Source organism: Nycticebus coucang, chromosome 6 (assembly GCF_027406575.1).
Source record: "Nycticebus coucang isolate mNycCou1 chromosome 6, mNycCou1.pri, whole genome shotgun sequence".
NCBI lineage: Eukaryota > Metazoa > Chordata > Mammalia > Primates > Lorisidae > Nycticebus > Nycticebus coucang.
Genome location: NC_069785.1, coordinates 81,255,531 through 81,278,272, shown reverse-complemented (window position 1 = coordinate 81,278,272; position 22,742 = coordinate 81,255,531). Strand labels below are relative to the sequence as shown.

The 22,742-nt window shown below is 38.9% G+C and overlaps 1 pseudogene; it reads left to right on the top strand.

The window, feature by feature from the left end:
• The first annotated feature begins 3,914 nt into the window (after positions 1-3,914).
• Positions 3,915-6,572, top strand: LOC128588729 (importin subunit alpha-1-like; annotated as a pseudogene).
• The last annotated feature ends 16,170 nt before the right edge of the window (positions 6,573-22,742 follow it).

Below are 22,742 nucleotides of genomic sequence, written 5' to 3'. Positions count from 1 at the left end.
TTTGGGAGCATTCAAGAGCTTTGTCTTCAATATCAGAGATTCTTTCTTCTGCCTGCTCCATTTGTTACTGATGAATTCTACTGTATTTCTCAGATCTTTGAGGGCTGCAGTTTCTTGCCTCAATGTGTCAAAATCTTTGGGGATTTTGTCTTTGAATTCACTGAATTCTTGAGACAACTTTTGAATTACTCCTTGAATTTCTAATTCCAACTTTACTTCCATTCTATTAATCTTATTTGCCATCCAAATTCTGGACTCGATTTCTGACATCTCAGCCATTTGTTTATAAATAGGATCTTTTGTTGTGTCTCCTTTGTCATTCCTTGGGGGCATTGATCTACCCTGATTATTCATGTTGCCAGAGATTTTCCACTGATTCTGCCTCATGATTATTTTTCACTGTGTTGCTAGAGAAGCTGGTAAGGTGAAATTGGATTGAGGGTGTCTGGATTTGTAATTCACCAGCCCTTTACCAGAGAGCTGGGACTGGTGACTGTGGCTTTTCCCCTACAGGTTTACAACAGTCCTGTTTAGTGCAGCGGCCTGAGACTCTGGGGACCTGCTTGATGTGATGAAACTAGGTGGTTCTGTCTTGCCTTCAGCTAGTCTCTATCCAATCCTAGTGAATTAGTGGCTTTGGGCTGAAATCTCAGCTGATAATTGCTTTCTTGGAGTCCCGGCTTGCCTCAACAGGAATGACGTACACTTACCAGTCTTCTCTCTCAGCTTAGCACCTGACCTTCAGCTTCATTAGGTTGGTTCTGGCCATTATTTCTCCCTCTGGACTGGAGCTTCTTTTGAATGGTGGCTCCAGTTGGCCATCATTTGATCTAGCAGTTCCACGTTTTGTAAACCAGCATGAGGAAGGAGGAATAACCTGAGTGGAAATGGTGGGAAATGAGAAAGAAAGACAAGAGATAAAAAATAGGATGGGAATGGAAGGTCTGATGCAGCCTCTAATTCCAATTTTACTTCCATTCTGTTAATTTTTTTTTTTTTTTTTTTTTGAGACAGAGCCTCAAGCTGTTGCCCTGGGTAGAGTGCCATGGTATCACAGCTCACAGCAACCTCCAACTCCTGGGCTCAAATGATTCTCTTGCCTCAACCTCTCAAGTAGCTGGAACTACAGGCACCCACCACAATGTCTGGCCATTGTTTGGTTGTAGTTGTCATTGTTGTTTGGCAGGTCCTGGCTGGATTCAAACCTTCTAGCTCTGGTGTATGTGGCTGGTGCCTTAGCTGCTTGAGCTACAGGCACTGAGCCCATTCTGTGAATCTTATTTGCCATTCAAATTCTGAACTCGATTTCTGAATGGGATCTTGTGTGTTTCTCCTTTGTCATTCCTTGGGGGAGTTGATCTACTCTGATTATTCATGTTGCCAGAGATTTTCCACTGATTCTGCCCTATGATTATTTTTTACTGTATTGCTAGAGAAGCTGGTAAGGTGAAATTGGATGGAGGGCTTCTGGAGTTATAATTAATCAGCCCTTACCAAAGAGCTGGGACTGGTGACTGTGGCTTTTCCCTTACAGCTTTAGAAAGGTCCCAGTCAGTACTGCAGCCTGATACTCTGTGGACCTGTTTGGTGTGATGGGGCTATATGGTTGTATCTTGCCTTCAGCTAGTCTCTATCCAATCCTAGTGAACCAGCTGCAGAGAAATACAAGCAACAAAGACACCCTGCCCCCCAACAGACATCAACTGGAAGAGGAGAATCAGACCCTCCCACTACAACACAACCAGGGCACAACCATGGCATGTCCCCGGGTGATTGTACCAGGTCAAAAAAAAAAAAAAAAAAGAGTTCCAAACTAATTGTTCCAGTGAGCACAAAGGCAGGAAGATCAAGTGGAGAGTTCAAAATATCTCAAGTAACTAGACAGCAGAGGTCCACTGGCAGTTCAAGTGTGACTCACTCTGGTGTTCCATGGAGTCAGAAAAGCCTGCCCAGCAAAAGTGTTAGTCTGCGGGGGCTGGTGCCTCCTTCCCTTCCTTGCACAGGTTCCTGAGCCTCTGCCTGCTTGTGTGGGTTTCCATGCATCCATCCACCACTGATTTGCACTTTCACAGAGCCAGGCCAAATACCCTCTCCCCTGTGCCTTTCTGCACTGCTACTGTGCAGTGCAGAAGACTTCAGTGTAGTTGTGCCACTGTGGCCCATGCAATGCTCAGTCCTAGAAAAGAAATGGTTTCTGCAGGGATTGGGCTTCTAGACCATAAGGCGAGGGGGGAAGGGTGGACTGGGAGTTCAGAATGGCATGGAAAATATTTGTTCAACTTTCATGCTGTGCAAGAGAATGCCCAGGCTCACAGCAGGGTCTGTCTGGAGAAGGAGTCCCAGCCTCCAGCGACTATCTCCTGTGGGGTGAAACAGGAGGTCTTCAGTTCACCACTCGCTTGTAGAGATCCCACAGCAAGCTAGCCACTCTCTTGGGGAGAGCATGGACACTCATCTTCCTTGGGATGGGTTTTTTTTTTTTTTTTTTGAGATAGAGTCTCAAGCTGTCACCCTGGGTACAGTGCCATGGTGTCACAGTTCACAGCAACCTCAAACTCTTGGGCATAAGTGATTCTTTTGCCTCAGCCTCCCAAGTAGCTGGGATTACAGGTTCCCACCACAACACCCAGTTATTTTTTGGTTGCACTTGTCATTGTTGTTTAGCTGGCCTAGCCAGGTTTTAACTCACCACCCTCGGTGAATGTGGCTGGCACTGTAACCACTGTGCTACAGGTGCTGAGCCTAGGGATGGGTTTTGTACCTTAAATTTGCTTCCTTAGAGTCACAGCTTGCCTCAGCAGAGATGACATGTAGTTATCAATCTTCTCACTCAGTTCAGCTCCCGACCTTCAGCTTTATTGGGTTCTTTTCAGCCCATATCTCACCCTCTAGATGGAAGCTTCTGTTGAAAGCTGGCTCCAGTCGGCCATCTTCCCCCTCCCTCTTTTTCTCCTATTTTAGGCTAAATCAAATCATCTTTCACTTCTTAATTATAACCTAGTGATTGGGGGACTAACTCAATGTAGACCAAGATGTTTAACAGTTAAATTTCAATTACTTTCTGATTTTTCTTTGTGCATCCTTGATTTGTTAAGGTTAAAGTTATTTCAAAAGCACACACCCTGACAGAAAAGATATCTGAGAAAAAAAAGAAAAGCAAATTATTTGTCCACATTTACATATACAAAATATGACTCCAGTGCCAGAAATTAATGAGGATCATGGTAGAGAGGATGGGTCTAAACATTCAGGACTGTCTTGGGTGCACATGTATGCTGAAATGTACATCAATCATGGTAAGTTGGATTTGAAAAAGAACTCAGAGCTCATAACAAATGAGTTAAAGCAGAGGTGGGTTAACATTGGTGAATCATACAAAAGTACTGTTTGCCTTGAGAAAGAGTCACTACATGAGAACTCTAAGAGAAGTGCAAAGCTAAATGACATACCCTCTAATTTGACAAATAACATACCCAATTTTGAGGAAAATAATGTGACTGAAGTGTCTGCCCCTGTGGTCATTGGGATACTTCTTGATCAAAAAGATCCCAGTCTTCAAAATGTCTTTTAATTTCGTCATACTCTGACTCCTCTGAATATGCTTGACAATCATCTTCTCAGTTTTATTTAAGTGAAGGTAAATTATGTCATGAAAATGATGACAAATGAGATATTGATCATATTTTTAACATAGATAAGGAGAATTTTCACCTTGATGCAAAAAATAAAAATTCAAGGGACTCCAAAATAGTTACAGTTGAAATGAAAGACAACTGAGAGTTCAACAAATAAAAGTCAAAAAATATGACTCAAATGACCACTAATGGACTTTACACAGCAGACATACGCCTCAATCCAGTGATCCAAAAAGCCTTTCTAATTTGAGACCTCCCTACAGCAAAGAAATGAAGCCCATGATTCCAGCTGAGAAGCACAATATATCTGCTTTTACAGATGCTTACAAGAAAAGAAAACCAATACGGGGCTTGTTCCAGAAGCCATTATATGATAAAGTCAATGCTAAGAGCTATGAAAGTGTGGAACCTGACTTTGAAAATGTGAGTTACTCACCACGTTGTGACAGAACATCAGAACTATCTCGAAAAGAAGCATCACAGCAAGGCATACCAAAGTTTAAGAATGAGAAAGCATGTTCCAAGTAGAGTTCCTGGCTGTGAAGAAAGGAAAAGTTCATCTTATAGTAGAGGTAGCGGTTCACTTGCTGGTACTCTTTCTTTATTCTCATGATCAATGACTTATCTATTTTGATTTTCTACCTATGAAAAGCTCATGTGTAAAATGGAGTATCCATATGTGTGATTATATGTAGAAATAGATTATTTCTGCTGTGTAAGTGAGAGGAGTTCAGGACAAGTTTCATTATTTCTTCATCAACCTAAGTCTATCAAGTCTTCCAAATGGCATAAAGACTGGGAAATTACTAATAATTCAGCCATATACTATGTGACCTTGTGAACCAGGATAAGCATAAATGAAATTGATAAAAATAGCCAATAAACCCTAAGGTTTTCCCCATTGACTGAAAGATGAATTGTATCCATTGAAGCAATAAAATGGGAATATAATGGGAAGGAAGCAGTGACCAAGATACACAAATGTATCTCACCTTGAGAGCTGCCACAAATATGGCCAGCCCAGTGAATCTCTTCAATGTACTTTTATGTGTGCAAATTCATCTGTTTAACTCAAATTGTTGGAGCTTATAATTCCATCATGAGTAATTTAAATATTTTTGATAATAAAACACATACTTTCAAATATTTATTTTTAAATTACCATTCTCAAATATTTCTGTTGAATTGGAACTTTATATTCTATTGTCTAATAAAGTGTGATCATGTTTGACACACTATGTTCTGCCTGAGCTGCAGTGGACATTTCCAGGGCAGTTGACCCAGATCTTCTGAGTCCCGCACCACCTCCTGTGGAAGCTTCAGCTAACTGCAGCTTTCTCCCTTTGTCTCATAACCATGTCCACCAATAAGAATGCTAATTCACCAGCTGCCTGACTTAACAGGTTCAAGAACAAGGGAAAAGACAGTACAGAAATGAGGCAATGCTGAATAGAAGTTAATGTGGAGTTGAGGAAAGCTAAGAAAGATGACCAGATGCTAAAAAGGAGAAATGTAAACTCATTTCCCAATGATGATACTTCTCCACTGCAGGAAAACTGAAACAACCAGGGTATTATAAATTGGTCTGTGGATGACATTGTCAAAGGTATAAATAGCACCAATATAGAAAACCAGCTCCAAGCTACTCAAGCTGCCAGGAAATTACTTTGGAGAAAAACAGCCTCCCATTCGATAATATAATCTGAGCCAGTTTGATCCCAAAATTTGTGTCCTTCTTGGGTAGAACTGATTGTAGTCCCATTCAGTTTGAATCTGCTTGGGCACTAACTAACATTGCTTCTGGGACATCAGAACAGACTAAGGCTGTGGTAGATGGAGGTGCTATTCCAGCATTCATTTCTCTGTTGGCATCTACTCATGCTTATACTAGTGAACAAGCTGTGTGGGCTCTAGGAACACTGCAGGTGATGGTTCAGTTTTCTGCGACTTGGTTATTAAGGGTGGTACAGTTGACCCACTGTTAGCTCTTCTAGCTATTCCTGATATGTCATCTTTATCATGTGGTTACTTACGTAATCTTATCTGGACACTTTCAAATGTTTGTGGCAATAAGAATCCTGCACCTGCATTAGATGCTATGGAACAGATTCTTCCTACTTTAATGCATCTCCTGCATCACGATGATCCAGAGCAGATACTTGCTCGGCTAGTTCCTACCTCACTGATGGTCCAAATGAACAGATTGAAATGGTTGTGAAAACAGGAGTTGTGCCCCAAGTTGTGAAGCTCTTGGGAGCTACCGAATTGCCAATTGTGACTCCTGCACTAAGAACCATAGGGAATATTGTCACTGGGACAGATGAACAGACTCAGGTTGTAATTGATGCAGGAGCACTTACTATCTTTCCCAGCCTGCTGACCAACCCCCAAACTAATATTCAAAAGGAAGCTACATAGACAATGTCAAACATCACAGCAGGCTGTCAGGACCAGATACAGCAAGGTGTGAATCATGGACCAGTCCCATTACTTGTTAGTATTCTCTCTAAGGCATACTTCAAGACACAAAAGGAAGCCATATGGGCTGTGACCAACTATACAAGTGGTGGAACAGCTGAACAGAATGTATATCTCGTTCATTGGGGCATAATAGAACCATTGATGAACCTCTTAACTGCAAAAGATACCAAAATTATTCTGGTTATTCTGGATGCCATTCCAAATATCTTTCAGGCTGCTGAAAAACTAGGTGAAACTGAGAAACTTAGTATAATGATTGAAGAATGTGGAGGTTTGGACAAAATTGAAGCTCTACAAAATCATAAAAATGAGTCTGTGTCCAAGGCTTCATTAAACTTGATTGAGAAGTATTTCTCTGTAGAGGAAGAGGAAGATCAAAATGTAGTACCAGAAACTACCTCTGAAGGGTATATGTTCCAAGTTCAGGCTGGGACTCCTGGGACTTTTAACTTTTAGGTTATATAGCTGAGGCACAAAGTTGTTGTGTACTATGTTTGGTCTAAGTTTGTCTTACGAACTCTTTTTAAATGTGGTTTGTTATTGTAGCACTTTTTACAACAAAACTATACTTGAACAGTTCCAAACTGTATGGAGCCTATCCTCTGAAAGGGTTTCTTATTTCTAGTGGAATTTCCTGTCTTGTAGTGTCCTGTAAATAAAGATTAAAGTCTACCCTTTTCTTTAGAAAAACAAAAAGTGTGATCATGTTTGACATATATGATTTTATCATATAAATAGCATAAATGCTCAGCCAAAACTTTAGTATTTGACTTCAAAGTAGACAGTTGAATTCTCTCAACTCACACATTACATTTTAAAGACAGACAAAAATTTGGAGACATTCTCCTTTAAAAGTAAGAGTAGATCAAGTCTCCCACCCCAACCCTTCACCTCCAAGGCTTTAAATTACTTTGACAAAGTCACACTTTTATGAATTTTTCTGGTAGTTTATGTGACTCAACACGATGGAATTGCATCATCTCTTTTGGTGCCTCAAAATACTAGATAATACTGCTATAGGAGCTTTGGAGGAATCATTTAATCCTTTTTGGGTTTACTCCCATTATTAGGATATAATGGAGGTGAAGCAGGTAATTATTTACACTGTGTATTCTCCATAAAATGTTATGTTTCTTGAATGTGAAATTTGGGGAGCATCTCATTCTCCTGAATTCCACACTAGCCCCTCAGCAGTTACACTCTGCTGGTTGTGTTGTGGAAAACTTGTTTCATATATTCAGTGAATACCTTCACCTTCACTTTTTTCAGGTCCAGGGATCCATATGAAAAAGGAACAAAGTAATAAAAATTATTCTTAGTAAGAAACTTTTATTAAAGGTTGAAGAAGAAAGGAAGAAGCATGAAAGTAATTCAATACAAGCATCAGAAAACCTATATGATGGTGTCGCTGATGGCAATGACAATGACAATGAAGTGTCACTTCAGCAGAAAAGGAGGGGCCACACTGCTCACCAGCACTTTCCTATGAAGGATACCAACGAGTTTGAGAGGTAAGCCTGCAACCCTCTTGAACAGGAGATAGTTGTTATAAACCATAAAGCTAATTCTAATTTGGGCTAATATTCTTGATTAACAAATTTTGCACTTTTCATATTGATATTTAGTCTTGCCTGGCAATTGGAAAAATGCAAATTAATGAACAATGATATACTATTTATTTCCATCATACTGATCATTTTATTTTAAAAAACAATAAGCCACAATGGCAAATGTGAGGAAAAAGGCATTCCCATACACTGTCGGTAAATGAAGTTGGTACATCCTTTTTGAAGCGTAATTTAGAAGGGTAATTTATCCCAGTTTCAAACATGTACCTTCTTTAACTTAGCAGTTTCAATGCTGTGACTAGATTCTTCAGGAAGACATGACCTGCGTAAACACATACATATATACAACCTCCCATACACATACATATGCTAAAGACATTTATTCTTTATTATATATAACATAAAACAGACCAATATATGTACAAAATACATAATACATGTTAAGGTTATGTAATGTATGTATAAGGATCATTACTATACATAGCATCGTCATATCAAAAAGTTGGAATAGTTTAAATACCCCTTAAAAAGGAAATAGTTAAATGGACATACCAGGAAATAATATAGTATGCACATCTATCATTTATTGATTATTTTACAAGTAAAGTATATTTCAAGTGTTTTGTTCAATGATACATCTCAAGCAAAGTTGTGTTACAATTCTTATAGTATCTGCTAACGTGGGAACTGAAGTTGCATGCTACATTGGCACTCTCCTTTGTTCCCCCCAAAATGGTTAGGGTATTAAATTTTTTGGTTTTTGTTCTCAATGCATGAGTGCTCACATAGGTGTATCAGACCCTCGTATTAATATGAATATTGCCAACGATTGCAGATGGGATCTGTATTTCATATAAACATTTCAGTATTTGGGGTAAAACTTATTAAACTATGTCCAAAGATCTTTGTTTTACTAAAGTAGGAGTTGTCCAACTCTTTCTATAAGGAGCCAGATATAATTTAGGTTTTGTGAGCCAAAGGTCTCTGTTGTTGTAATGTATGGTCTATAATAGACAATAAGTATCTAGGTGTGGCTGTGTTGCAATAAAATGCTAATTTATGAAAACGAAGCACTGATTTGCTGACCCTATGCTAAAACTGAGGCACTAATAATAATCAATGTCTGCTTCATAAATCTGGGAGCATTTAAGTTGGGTGCATAAATGTTTAAAATTGAAATGTCTTCTTGTAGTATTGTTCCCTTGACCAGTCTGAAATGCCTGTCTTTGTCGTTCTTAACTTTACTTGATTTCAATCTGCTGAAATTCTGCTTGAATTTCAATATGTAAAAATAAGAATGCAACGCCTTCTTTCTTCTGATTTGCCTTTTCTTGAGACACTATTTTTCATCCCTTAACCCTGAGTCTTGATTTCTTCTTCAAGGGTAGTGTGTCTGCTGGAGACAGCATATGGATGGCTTATGCTTTTTTATCCAGACAGCCTGTACCTCTTCAGTGTGGAATTCAGTCCATTGATATCTATTGAGAGAATTGATAGGTGTGGTGGAGTTCTATTCATCTTATTTTGTAAAAGTCTGTTGTATTGTTTTACCCTTTGCACCATTGTGGAAGCTAGATTTTGACCTTTAGCTTCTGGGTCTTTGCTGGTGGTCCACTGTGATAGTCAGTTTTGAGAATAAGTCTAAGTATTTCCTGTAGAGCTGTGGCAAATTTCCTCTGTGATTGTATATTCACAGAAGATTTGATTTCTCTGTCAATTTTAAAGCTTAGTGTAGCAGGATACAGAATTCTGGGCTGTAAATTGCTTTTCTAAGAATGTTGAAGGTGGATGACCATTCTCTTCAGGCTTGGGAGTTTTCAGTTGAAAAGTCTGCTGTCATCCTACTGGCTCTGCCTCTGTAGGTCAGTTGGCACTTACTCTTGGCTGCTCTCAAAATATTTAGTTTCATCTTTACTTTGAACGGGTTCATTATGATGTATCTTGGAAAAGCTCTGTTTGAGTTGAGATGGCCCAGGGTTCAATATCCCTGAAAGGAGTGTGTTGGGGTCTTTGGTTAAACTTGGGAAGTATTAATTTATGATAGTCTCCTATGGGGTTTCCATTCCTTTGGAACAATCTTTTTCTCCTTCAGGAATCCCTATTATTTGTATATTTGAACATTTCATGGTGTCTTGTAATTCTCCAAGTGCCTGTTATGCTTTTTCTCTCTTCTTTTCTACCTCTTTAGTACCTGGGTTAACTCAAAAACTTTATCCTCTAGCTCTGAGGTTCTTTCTTCATAGTCTAACCTATTTTTGATACTTTCTACTGCATCTTTACGTTCCCTGATTGTCTCCTTCATTTCCTTAAGCTCTGCCATATCCTTTCTATATTCAACATATCTCTTGTCCAACTTCTGGTTCTGTCTTTCCATTTTCTCATCCATTCCTTTTTATTGTCTTTATCATCCATATTTTAAATTCCCTTTCTGTCAAGTCTATTAATTCTTTATAGGTAGAGTCTTCTGCAGGAGCTGCCTCATGGTCCCTTGGGGGGAGTTTCAGTTTTTCATGTTGCCTGAATTTTTCTGTTGATTCCTCCTCATGTGTTCTTTCTTCTTATTCACTTCCTTGTCTTTTTTACTTCTCACTTCCTACTTTGTTTCAAACAAAAGTCCTTGCTGTCGATGACAGTATGTTGCAATATGTCACCAGGACACCAAGTGGCACTGTGGTTTTCTTAGGAGACAGAGAGCACAGTCACCAACCTCTATGATCCTTGTTCTAAAGATAGTTGCCTTTGGTGATCACCTGATTGTTTCCTCAGTATTCATACTCTGCCTGGTTGGGATCTTAAAACTCACAAGAATCTTTCAGTGACAGGTCTCACAGTGCCCCCTGACTCCAGTTCCCATGGGGTGCAGGAGTCCCTCAACCTGTCCCAAGAGTTGAGTTCTGATCCTGGCAGGCAGAATTAAGACAGCCAAGCTGTGGGCCCTTGCTAAGACCTTCTCACACCTTTCCAACAATGGCAGGGCCCTGGCCAGGAGACCTTCTCAGTATGTCTACCTCACCAGCCACCAAACCGCTCCACTGTAAATCCACTCTAACTAGAATTCAAACCTGGTTTTTGTATACTGTTTGAGCCCACCTACTCTTCCAAACTATCAACTCAATACACAGTTTCTCCCAACAACTGAAAACTCTGGAAAGACTACCTCCTGCCCCAGACTTCAGTGGATGGCCAGCCATCCCAGCTAGTCATAATCACTTGCCTAATTCACCAGATTTCCACAACAGATCATATGCTGTATCCATCTCACCACCTCCTCTCTGTGCTCCCTGAGCTATGACTCTGTATAAGGTCCCCACACCAGGTATGGCTGGGTACTCTCTTTTCTACCATTTCTTCTAGGAGAGCTCAGCTGAATGATCCTTCTGGTCCACCATCTTTCTCCTCCCCCAGTCAATAAATAGTTTTGAAGAGAAGGAGAAAGGTTATAAATTTTTGTCAGAAGTTTGATGAATGTGGGCATCAGTAAAAACTTGAACTATATGGACTACATAAATGGAATCTGCCATGATATTCAAAGGCTGTAAAGGGAACAATTCTAATGCTAGGACAGTGGCAGTGAGTTCGGTGAACTGTATAGTTAAATGGCCAGTACTAATAGAATGTTCCCAATCATTTAGATGTTTCCATGTATCTATTCCTTTGCCACTTTTTACAAATCCAGCAATAAATATAGTAAAGATGTTTTGATATGGGTGTATGGGAAATGGGATTGAATTTAGTTAAAGGAAGTAACTGGTATCTGGAGCACATAAATATTCTCTTTTTTTTTTTTTTTTGAGATGGAGTCTACCTTTTTCACTCTTGATAGAGTGCTGTGGCATCATAGCTCATAGCAACTTCAAAATCTTGTGCACAAGCGATTCTCTTGCCTCAGCCTCCCAAGTAGCTGGGACTACATGTGCCTGCCATAACACCCAGCTATTTTTAGAGATGAGGTTTCGCTCTGGCTCAGGCTCTTCTCACAGCTGTGAGCTCAGGCAATCCATCTGCCTTGGCCTCCCAGAGTGCTAGGATTACAAAAATGAGCCACCATGCCCAGCCGCCCATATACATTCTTGAGAGGAGGGTTTGTAAATTATCATACTCTAATAAAATCTGTAAGGACTATTTGTAACAATTTACTGTGTCTCCAAGCTATCATAAAACTTTATCTATATCAGAGATAATAACATGAAGATCATGCCCAGTCAGTTGTTGGCATCTAAGTCTGCCTTTTGGATTAAAGAAAATCATCAGTCAATTTTTGTAAATATTTCTTTGTTTGGGTAGTGAGCTAAAAATAACCACTCAATTATTCCTAATTGTGGTGTGAATAGACATAATCAGCCAGTTAAATTATAAGGAGTCTTTAAAATCAGAAGAGTAATTGGGCTGTCCTTTTTAAATGTGAATGAGCTACCTCTGTTCAATTAATTTTCTATATAATTTAGTTCTTATCTAACTTCTGGAGACAAATCATGTAGGGAATCAAGGGCAGGATTTCCCTTTCATGTTCCAAGGAGATGGGTCAAAGCATGAGTAGGAATATCCAAAGATGGATGTAATATGTATGTCCTAATTTTTATAAATTCTTGATATTATCAAGGATATGCAAAGAAACTTGTTGTGGCTGGATATTGCAAGTTTCCAAGGATATAACCTAAATGTTGCCAAGGATCTTGAGTTTGAGCTTTGTCAGGGGCTATTTGTAGGCCTGCTTGGGCCCCAGAAGTGGTTAAAAATTAAAACATTTGGGAAAAAATAACTTTATCCTGACGGGCTTATAAAATGTCATCCATATAATGATATACCCTGTTTCCTCGAAAATAAGACAGTGTCTTATTTTAAGGTGTGCTCCCAAAGATGCACTAGGTCTTATTTTCAGGGGACGTCTTATCTTTCCTGTAAGTAGGTCTTATTTTCGGAGGATGTCTTATTTTCGGGGAAACAGGGTATTAAGGCAGATGGAAACTTGCCCCAGGTGGGAGCTAGTGCTTTAGCAACATAAAGCTGACATAAAGTGGGACTGTTAATCACTCCTTGGGGTAAAACTTTCCATTCATAGCATTCCATTAGTGCCCCACAATTAATGCTAGGGACATAAAATGGAAATTTTGCTTTATCATATGGATGTAAAGGGATATTAAAAAAACAATTCTTTAAATCAATAATCAAAAGAAAATATTCTTGGTGAATTTAAAGCAGGGTTAGGAAGTCCTAGTTGTAAAGCCCCTATAGGAACAATGTAGACATTCACTAACCTAAGGTCATGAGTTTATCTCCATGCAAAATTTGGAGCATTCCAGGCACTAACTGATGGCTCTGTATGGCTGGCATGGAGCTGTTCTTGGACTAATTATCTGGTTTGATTAAGTCTTTCCCCCTTTACAGGTCACAGATCTGCCCAAACCCGGGGGACCTGGTATCTGTTGTAATTGGAGAGGTTTAACCTCAGTGGCCTCTAAGATAAATTTGACATAGTAGTAATCTAAACTTTCCACTGTGGCATCAAATCTCTTCCATACAAAGTATAAGGGAGATCTAAATCATAGGGGCAGAGTATAGCTGGTTAATTATCCGGGTTTACACAAAGGAGAGGGAATGTACTTTGCTTAGGGTACTTAACCCCTCCTAAGCCAGCAATAGAGGAAGGAGAAACCAGTGATTCCCAAATCTCAGGCAATCGTTGATGGCAATAGTGGTCACATTTGCCCCTGAATTAACTAAACCTGTGATAGGTTTTTTGTTGACTCTTGCAGTCAAAAGTGGTCTGGATGTTCCTAATATAGTGGCCAAGAAAACATCTGGTTGTACATTAATATCTTCCTCCCTGAAAGGGTAATCATATGGCATTAAAATGATTTGAGAAATGGTACCTTTAGGGAAAAAAATTTTAAAAACAACTCTAATTTGCCCTGTAAAATCAGGTGGAAGGACGCCAGGCAGTCATTACTTGAGCTTCCATGCCAGGTGGCATCGTTTTACCAATGATACATCCCACTTTACCAGGTGGAAGTGGTCCCCACAAGGAAGTACATGCTTCCACTGTAGTTTCTTTCTTTTTTTAACTCTATGTCATGAGCCAAAAATAAATATAAGTATTTATTACTCCAGTAAGAAATGATCCTAAATCAATAAATCTCTGTCAATTGGGAGGATATTCAAATTCAGAATCTAATTTGAGGTGTCCTCAGGAATCAGTTCCTTTGGTTTTGAGGGATACTAGAGTCTGCACCCCTCTTCTAGTTTCCTGAGAGGGGATTGCCTGGGAGGTCAAATTTTGAGCAACATTGATTGGCCCAATGAAATTCTTCATTGCATCTGGGACATTTTTTATTAGGGAACGCATTAGCATTATTGGTGTTTGGGGAGTTATTATTAAGGGGGAAAGGTTTTTGAAAATACCCTTCTTGTCCACACTGATAGCACTGATGTGAGGTAAAGCCTCTGCCAAAACTTGTGCTTTATGGCTCTCAGCGCCGGTATTTTGACAAGCTTTGATCATATCAGCATTGGTGGAATTGTGTTCTCTTGAAGGAGAGACAATCTGACAATTGAATTAGTATTTTCATAAGCAAATGGAGTGGCTTAAATTTCAACAGTTTCTAGATTCTCAATTTGGTGGTTTATGGTATTTTTCACGCAACTAATGAAATCTAAATAAGGTTCAATAACCCCTTGGTGTATGGTGGCAAATGAGCTAGTGAGTACCTGGGAATCAGGAATTTTTGTCCAAGCTTGAAATATCACTTGAGAGCTCTGAGTGAGTGCTTGGGTGCTGTAGGCAACCTGAGCCTGGGGAGTGGAATAGGCACCAGCCTCAATAAGCATATCATAATCAACAGGGACATTTTCAATAGTTTTAAAAACTCAGCAAATATCATGAATTTTTGAACCCATGCACTCTGCTAGGCAGGGATATGACAGTTTTAATTAAAGGAGGCCAATACTAAGGGGTCATTTCATACCCATGGGCAATGCATCCCTTGGTAAAAGAGCTCTGTAATTGTTCTCACTTATGCTCTTTTTAAGCTTTTTAAAAACTGGAAGCAGAAGCTTTGCATGCTGGGTGGCTTGTCCACTCATTCAGAACACAGGAAAGTTTGGACACACTCACTATCCTGAGCAGCATCTTCCTTTAAATATCTTTCCATGATGCTTTCAAATTTAGGGGGAGGTTGTATATTTTGATCAGAAAGAGGGGAGATTTAATAGTTGTAGATTTCCCTGTCACTGTACTAATAAGTAAATACTGAAAGGTGTCAGGAGGGTAATTTTCAAAGGGATCTTAGTGGATGGATCATTCCCTTGGATGTGGTGGAGGGCCAGGCAGCATCAATTCCACATGGTTAGATGCTAAACAGTTACTGGGCCCAGAGACTGCCATCGCCATCATCCCATCATTTTCTAATCTTGGTAATTAAGACTTCCCTCTTTAGGATACCAAGGACATTGGTGTTGGACTACAATTAAAATTTCTGTCAATTTTTGATCTGACACCTTGCAGCCAGCTGCAAGGAACAGACCTTGTAATTGGAGCTTATGGGCTTTTGTTCTTTAGTGAGAGTATTTCCTATCTTAGAAAAATAAAAGCTTTAAAAAGACAGAGAGGCTGGGGTCAGAATCAGCCCATAACTCAGACCATTCCCTATGACAGGAGTGATCACTTCTCCTGGGAAAAAAAGAGAGCAGTAAAAGCCTTAGTTACTAGGCAACTAGCCACCTGCCTTCCCCTAGCCAGAGTCTCTCAATTGGAACCTCTCTTCTGAGCAGATGGGACAACCAGGATGAAAAGAGAACAGAAAGAGAAATGACAATACTCACAAGCCACTCCCTAACTGCGTTATCTTGCCTTGGGTCTCCAGGGCTTATACCTTGGCACCCATTGTCCCTTACCTGGCTTGAGTGGCCTTTACCCTTCTTCCTGGGCTTTGGGAGGTCATCACTGCCATTCCTCATCAGTGTCCTTGAGGGACCCCAAGGAAAATCCCTGTTCAAATGGCACCACTTATAGTTGCTCACTACCTGTAGACAAGCCAGCAAGGGGGTAGCATGGAGAGAAAACTCTCACATTCAGTTATTTTCAGTGCAATAGGCGATGAGGCTCATAGAGGCAAGCAGGTTCACATGCTCAAAGAGTAGCAAGGAGGTGCTGCCACAAACAAAACCCTCAGGGGTCTTTTATTGAGCATGAAAAGTGTGTTATGTATAGCACAGTACAGTACAAAAAGTTAATCATAAACAGAAAGAAACTCTAACCTCATTACTCAATAAAAGAATAACAGTTTTTCTTAACTGTTATGTTTAATACGTCTGTAGGAATAGAAGGAATGCAATAGGATTAGAGTTTTATAAGATACATTAGACGTTTATGTAAGAGAGGTTTCATTTTTCAAGAGGTTTCCCCTATTTTCTTGTCTATTCTCTCTTCTCAGAGGAATAAATAGTTAACAACTACTTTCATGGACAAGCTACTCCAACATCTTGAACAGTAATTACGTCTTTATGAGCACATCATCATCATGCCCAAAAACACTACCCTTGATTTCATGGCACAGACTCACTAAAAACTCTTTCACAGTACACTGCATTATGCTCAAATTTGAAGAGAAATGAGAGAAAACAGCATTTAAATTCACGTAAATGAAAGACCAAAGGTTTTTAAGGACTTACTTAGTAACTGAACATGCACAGGCACAGATCTTCTATTTATTCATGTTATTAATGCAGCAATAATAGAAATAAATGAATGCTACATGAATAAAAAAGGAACTCAGGAATGAGATCATTAAATATAACTAACTATATTTCATTTTGTTTTTTTGTAGCTTTTTTTTTTTGGTAACTAACTACATTTCAAATATTGATACCATCTATTTCTGATTTGTATCAAGTAAATACTGAATCTATCTACCCAGAATTCTGGTCTCAGTGAAAATGCTCAGACAATTACAAAGAAGGTGCTTTATATCATCAGGTCCATTTAAAAAATGAGAGATCCGGGCGGTGCCTGTGGCTCAGTCGGTGGGGCGCCGGCCCCATATGCCGAGGGTGGCGGGTTTGAACCCGGCCCCGGCCAAACTGCAACCAAAAAATAGCCGGGCGTTGTGGTGGGCGCCTGTAGTCCCAGCTGCTCGGGAGGCTGAGGCAGGAGAATCGCTTGAGCCCAGGAGTTGGAGGTTGCTGTGAGCTGTGTGAAGCCACGGCCCTCTACCGAGGGTCATAAAGTGAGACTCTGTCTCTACAAAAAAAAAAAAAAAAATGAGAGATCCTTTGGGAAAATCACTTTAGTCGTTCTTCTTTTTTTTAATTTTTTTTAATTAAATCATAGCTGTGTACATCAATATGATCATGGGGCACCATACACTTGTTTCATAGAATATTTGACACATTTTCATCTAATTAGTTGACATAGCCCTCCTGGCATTTTCTTAGTTACTTTGCCAAGACATTTACATTCCACATTTGCCAAGGCTCACATGTACCCTTGTAAGATGCACCACAAGTGTGATCCTTTCAATCCCCCTCCCTCTACTCACCTCCCCCCTCCCTCCCCATGCTTTCCCCCTTCCCCCTGTTCTTAGGTTGTGACTTGCTTATAGCTTTCATGTGAAGGTCCTAAGTTAGTTTCATAGTAGGGGTGAATACATTGGATATTTTTTCTTCCATTCTTGAGACACTTTACTGAGAAGAATATGTTCCAGCTCCATCCATGTAAACATGAAGGAGGTAAAGTCTCCATCTTTCTTCAAGGCTGCATAGTATTCCATGGTGTACATATACCAAAATTTGTTAATCCATTCGTGCATCGATGGGCACTTGGGTTTTTCCATGACTTAGCAATTATGAATAGGGCTGCAATAAAGATTCTGGTACAAATATCTTTGTTATGATGTAGTTTTTGGTCTTCTGGGTATATGCCCAGCAGAGGAATTACAGGATTGAATGGCAGATCTATTTTTAGATCTCTAAGTGTTCTCCATATATCTTTCCAAAAGGAATGTATTAGTTTGCATTTCCACCAGTAGGGCAAAAGTGTTCCCTTTTCTCCACATCCACGCCAACATCTCTGTTCTTGAGATTTTTTGATATAGGCTAGTCTCACTGGAGTTAGATGATATCTCAAAGTAGTTTTGATTTGCATTTCTCTGATGATTAAAGATGATGAGCATTTTTTCATATGTCTGAAGGCCGCTCGCCTGTCTTCTTCGGAGAAGTTTCTTTTCAATTCTCTTGCTCAGCCTGTGATGGTATCACTTGTTCTTTTCTTGCTAATGCGTTTGAGTTCTCTGTGGGTTCTGGTTATTAAACCTTTGTCAGAGACATAACCAGCAAATATCTTCTCCCATTCTGTGGGCTGTTTGCTTGCTTTACTTACTGTGTTCTTGGCTGTGCAGAAGCTTTTTAGTTTGATCAAATCCCAAAAGTGTATTTTTGAAGCTGCTTCAATCGCCCGGGGGGTCCTTCTCATAAAAAACTCACCCAACCCAATTTCTTCAAGGGTTTTCCCTGCACTCTCTTCTAGTATTTTTATAGTTTCATGTCTTAAGTTTAGGTCTTTAATCCAGTAAGAGTCAATCTTGGTTAGTGGTGAAAGGTGTGGATCCAGTTTCAGTCTTCTACAGGCTGCCAGCCAGTTCACCCAGCACCATTTGTTAAATAGGGAATCTTTTCCCCACTGGATGTTTTTAATTGGCTTGTCAAAGATTAAATAACAGTAAGTAGCTGGATTCATCTCTTGGTTCTCTATTCTGTTCCAGACATCTATTTCTCTGTTTTTGTGCCAATACCATGCTGTTTTGATCACTATCGATTTGTAGTATAGTCTGAGGTATGATAGCGTAATTCCTCCTGCGTTGTTTTTATTTTTGAGTAATGTCTTGGCTATTCAAGGTTTTTTCTGATTCTATATAAAACGAAGTATTGTTTTTTCAAGATCTTTAAAGTATGACAGTGGAACTTTAATAGGGATTGCGTTGCAGGTATATATTGCTTTGGGTAGTATGGACATTTTAACAATGTTGATTCTTCCCAGCCATGAGCATGGTTATGTTTTTCCATTTATTAACATTCTCGGCTATCTCTTTTCTTAGAGTTTCATAGTTCTCTCTATATAGATCTTTCACATCCTTTGTTAGATAAACTCCCAAATATTTCATCTTCTTCGGCATTACTGTGAATGGGATAGAGTCCTTAATTGTTTTTTCAGCTTGACTATTGTTGGTAAATATAAAGGCTACTGATTTATGAATGTTGATTTTGTAACCTGAGACGTTGCTGTATTCCTTGATCACTTCTAAGAGTTTTGTAGTAGAGTCCCTAGTGTTTTCTAGAATACAATCATATCATCTGCAAAGAGCAAAAGTTTGATCTCTTCTGACACTATGTGGATGCCCTTGATCACCTTTTCTTCCCTAATTGCGGTGGCTAAAACTTCCATTACAGTGTTAAAAAGCAATGGAGATAATGGGCAGCCTTGTCTGGTTCCTGATCTAAGTGGAAATGATTCCAATTTAACTCCGTTCAATATGATATTGGCTGTCGATTTGCTGTAGATGGCCTCTATCAGTTTAAGAAATGTCCCTTCTATACCAATTTTCTTAAGTGTTCTGATCATGAAGGGATGTTGAATGTTATCAAAAGCTTTTTCTGCATCGACTGAGAGGATCATATGATCTTTGTTTTTTACTCTGTTTATGTGCTGAATTACACTTATAGATTTACGTATTTGTAGTCGTTCTTTTTATCAGAGATTTCTGATTCTTTACTGTCTTTACTGTCACAGTAAAAAATAAGGTAAATTCTTTACCTTGACAGTGAACAAGAAGGAAGTAATAGCAAAAAGCAAAAGAGAACATTTTTAAAATGTCATATAATCGTGAGGTCAGATGCCCCATAATCATATCATTGTATACAGTTATGATTTAATAAAAAAAAAAAAAAAAGTTACAAAAGAAATAGGTACAATCCTTAGGGGGTAAAATGTAGTTTCCTCAACACTCTCTGTTGATCCCATTCTATACTTTGCCCATTAGATACTAATTTATAATTGCTAAACATTCCATTCAGACTACAGCTGGAGCTGTGTGCAGCATGAACAGGTCACTGGAGTGTGGGTGTTGCCGATGGACTCAGGAGTGTCAGCTCTGGAGAGTCTTGTTGCTGAACATTCTGTTTAAACTCCCAGGTTGTTTCCAACACAGCACAGGAGTTCTGAGGAATCTGGGCTCTTGTCAGTTGGGCCCTCTAGAATATCAGCTTAAGCTATATTCTGTCCCTGATCTTTCACCCATATCTCTAAACTGCAACCAATAACATCGTTAAAAAGGATTCCCTCATAGAAAGGCTTAAGTAATATTTTCCAAATAGGTTTGAGTGCAAGGAAAAGCTTATTCCTTTTGGAAAGGACAGTAAGAACAATGACAAAAAAAATTCCTGGTATATGTCTTTCTATCAAATAATCCAAGTAACACATTTTCTCTTTTACGTTTTCTATCAGAAAGGATGAACTAAATTTTATTCTTAATTATGACATTATTATTACATATTTTTTCTCTTAATATTACACTTTCTGTTGATTGTTTAAGTCCCTTATAGAAAATTCTGTTTTACATTACCTGTAAAAAAAACTTGTAAACTTTATGAATATGAGAAATTATAAACAGACATTTTATGTAAAAAATAGTTTAAGATATATCGGGCGGCGCCTGTGGCTCAGTGGGTAAGGTGCCAGCCCCATATACCAAGGGTGGTGGGTCCAAACCCAGCCCCAGCCAAACTGCAACAAAAAAATAGCTGGGCGTTGTAGTGGGCACCTGTAGTCCCAGCTACCTGGGAGGCTGAGGCAAGAGAATTGCCTAAGCCCAAGGATTTGGAGGTGGCTGTGAGCTGTAACACTACGGCACTCTACCAAGGGTGACAAAGTGAGACTCTGTCTAAAAAAAAAAAAATAGTTTAAGATATATGTTGTATTTTACATATTTACTATTTGTAAAGAATTTTTTGTTTTTTAGGTCAGCAAAGAAAATATCTAATGAAAAGAACAAGGTATTGTAATATGTAATTTATCAAAATATGAAAATATGAAAGGTAAAATGAATCAAAATATGAAAGTATAGAGAATCACCTGTTGTAAAGACGTTTACTTAAAAAAGTGATGTAGAAAAGCAATAGGCATTTATATAGCTATCCTTCGAGCAAAAATCAGTTCTTTTAAGAAGTACCTGTGCTTTTGCTTGTATAAAAAGTTGTATGATTAGCACTTCTGTACATTTAACATATGCTATAGATGTCTTGGGAACTTTCTGAAACAATGTTATTTGTGTTATAGGTCAAACACAAAATGCATTCCATGAGTGACCTTGATGACTTAACTGGGTCATCTGAAATAGCCCCAGAGGATTTTGAGTTGCCTCACTCTGATTATTATAACCATTTTATGCCACTCATTGAACAACTTGGGAAGGATTGCAAAGGTAGGATTATCAAAGAAATATAAGGCCGTTTTATGTATCTACAGTAACATAGGCACGCATTGCTTTAGCACTGCCTCACAAAGCACTGATACATTACAGTGATGATCCTCCAAGAAATATGCTTTATGTTACAATAGAATGAGAACTATTGTGCACTGTACACTCTCAGCACAAGGGTGACGATAATTCTACTGTACTTTCTTGGTGTGATTGGCACTCCCAGTCTTTTTTTAGACTCTGCTTGCCTGCTGTACATTTACCCAAGTTCACCTTACCATTATCTCCCACCTGAGGACTGTCTTATTTGGCTTCCCTTATATAACTTGAACATCCCTAATCCAAAAATCCAAACTCTGAAACTTTCTAAAATGTGAAACTTTATGAGTGCCACTGTGATGCCACAGGGGAAAAAAATCTCACATTCTACCTCATGTACACAAACTTTGGTTTATGCACAAAATTGCTGAAAGTATTGTATAAAATTAACTCAGGCTATGAGTATAAGGTGCTCATGAAACATAAGTGTATTTCATATTAGGCTTGGGTTCCATTCCACATATGGCTCATTATGTATATGTAAATATTTTAGTCTAGTGAAAACCCAAATCCCCAAACACTTCTAGTCCCAAGTGTTTTGGATAGGACATATTCAGCTGTGTCAGTATCAGGCTGCTCTGATTTGATTTATAATTTTCTTGAATTCAGCCCTCCAATGTGTTGAGGTTTTTTGTTTTTTTGTTTTTTGTTTTTTTGAGTTATTTTGGGTATTCTAGGACCTTTGCATTTCCACAAGATATTTAGAGTCTCTTTGTTGATTTAAAAAAAATAATCCTGCTTACATGAAGGAAATTAGATTGGGATTGTATTGAATCAAAAGATTAATTTTTAATTAAATCATAGCTGTGTACAATTATGGGGTACAGTGTGCTAGTTTTATAAACAATTTGAAATACTTTCATCAAAGTGGTTAACATAGCCTTCACCGCATTTTCTTAGTTATTATGTTAAGATATTTATATTCTACCCTTAGTAGATTTAACATGTACCCTTGTAAAATGCACCTTAGTTGTGGTCCCATCGATTACCTTCCCTCCACCAATTCTCCCCCCTCTTCTCCCCTCCCTCTCTTCTTTCCCCTTCATCTTGGGCTATAGTTGGGTTATACCTTTCATTTGGAAGTGTGGGTGCTTACAAATTATTTTCATAGTATGGCTGAGTACATTGGATACTTTTTCTTCCATTCTTGAGATACTTTGCTAAGAAGACTATGTTCCAGCTCCATTCATGTAAACATGAATAGGTAAAGTCTCCATCTTTTTTAAGGCTGCATAGTATTCCGTGGTGTACATATACCACAATTTATTAATCCATTCATGGGTCGATGGGCACTTGGGCTTCTTCCATGACTTAGCAATTATGAATTGGGCTGCAATAAACATTCTGGTGCAAATATCCTTGTTATAAAGTGATTTTTGATTGAATGGCAGGTCTATTTTTAGATCCCTAAGTGATCTCCAAACATCTTTCCAAAAGAAATGCATTAGTTTGCATTCCCACCAGCAGTGCAGAAGTGTTCCCTTTTCTCCAAT